Source organism: Panulirus ornatus, chromosome 12 (genome assembly GCF_036320965.1).
Source record: "Panulirus ornatus isolate Po-2019 chromosome 12, ASM3632096v1, whole genome shotgun sequence".
Classification (NCBI taxonomy): Eukaryota; Metazoa; Arthropoda; class Malacostraca; order Decapoda; family Palinuridae; genus Panulirus; species Panulirus ornatus.
The window spans coordinates 6,450,576-6,452,263 of NC_092235.1; positions in this window are offsets into that span (position 1 = coordinate 6,450,576).

Below are 1,688 nucleotides of genomic sequence, written 5' to 3' on the forward strand. Positions count from 1 at the left end.
AAGGTTATTTAATGTATGTATGACTCATGGTGAGGTGCCTGAGGATTGGCTGAATGCGTTCATAGTGCCATTGTACAAAGGCAAAGGGAATAAGAGTGAGTGCTAAAATTACAGAGGTATAAGTTTGTTGAGTATTCCTGGTAAATTATATGGAAGGGTATTGATTGAGAGGGTGAAGGCATGTACAGAGCATCAGATTGGGGAAGAGCAGTGTGGTTTCAGAAGTGGTGGAGGATGTGTGGATCAGGTGTTTGCTTTGAAGAATGTATGTGAGAAATACTTATAAAAGCAAATGGATTTGTATGTAGCATTTATGGATCTGGAGAAGGCATATGATAGAGTTGATAGAGATGCTCGGTGGAAGGTATTAAGAATATATGGTGTGGGAGGCAAGTTGTTAGAAGCAGTGAAAAGTTTTTATCGAGGATGTAAGGCATGTGTACGTGTAGGAAGAGAGGAAAGTGATTGGTTCTCAGTGAATGTAGGTTTGCGGCAGGGGCGTGTGATGTCTCCATGGTTGTTTAATTTGTTTATGGATGTGGTTGTTAGGGAGGTGAATGCAAGAGTTTTGGAAAGAGGGGCAAGTATGAAGTCTGTTGTGGATGAGAGAGCTTGGGAAGTGAGTCAGTTGTTGTTCGCTGATGATACAGCGCTGGTGGCTGATTCATGTGAGAAATTGCAGAAGCTGGTGACTGAGTTTGGTAAAGTCTGTGAAAGATGAAAGTTAAGAGTAAATGTGAATAAGAGCAGGGTTATTAGGTACAGTAGGGTTGAGGGTCAAGGTAGTTGGGAGGTAAGTTTGAATTGAGAAAAACTGGAGGAAGTAAAGTGTTTTAGATATCTGGGAGTGGATCTGGCAGCGGATGGAACCATGGAAGCGGAAGTGAATCATAGGGTGGGGGAGGGGGCGAAAATCCTGGGAGCCTTGAAGAATGTTTGGAAGTCGAGAACATTATCTCGGAAAGCAAAAATGGGTATGTTTGAAGGAATAGTGGTTCCAACAATGTTGTATGGTTGCGAGGCGTGGGCTATGGATAGAGTTGTGTGTAGGAGGATGGATGTGCTGGAAATGAGATGTTTGAGGACAATGTGTGGGGTGAGGTGGTTTGATCGAGTAAGTAACGTAAGGGTAAGATAGATGTGTGGAAATAAAAAGAGCCTGGTTGAGAGAGCAGAAGGGGGTTTTGAAATGGTTTGGTCACATGGAGAGAATGAGTGAGGAAAGATTGACCAAGAGGATATATGTGTCGGAGGTGGAGGGAACGAGGAGAAGTGGGAGACCAAATTGGAGGTGGAAAGATGGAATGAAAAAGATTTTGTGTGATCGGGGCCTGAACCTGCAGGAGGGTGAAAGGAGGGCAAGGAATAGAGTGAATTGGATCGATGTGGTATACCGGGGTTGACGTGCTGTCAGTGGATTGAATCAGGGCATGTGAAGCGTCTGGGGTAAACCATGGGAAGCTGTGTAGGTATGTATATTTGCGTGTGTGGATGTATGTATATGCATGTGTATGGGGGTGGGCTGGGCCATTTCTTTCGTCTGTCTCCTTGCGCTACCTCGCAAACGCGGGAGACAGCGACAAAAAGAAAATATATATATATATATGTATATATATATATATATATATATATATATATATATATATATATATATATATATATATATATATATATATATATATATATAT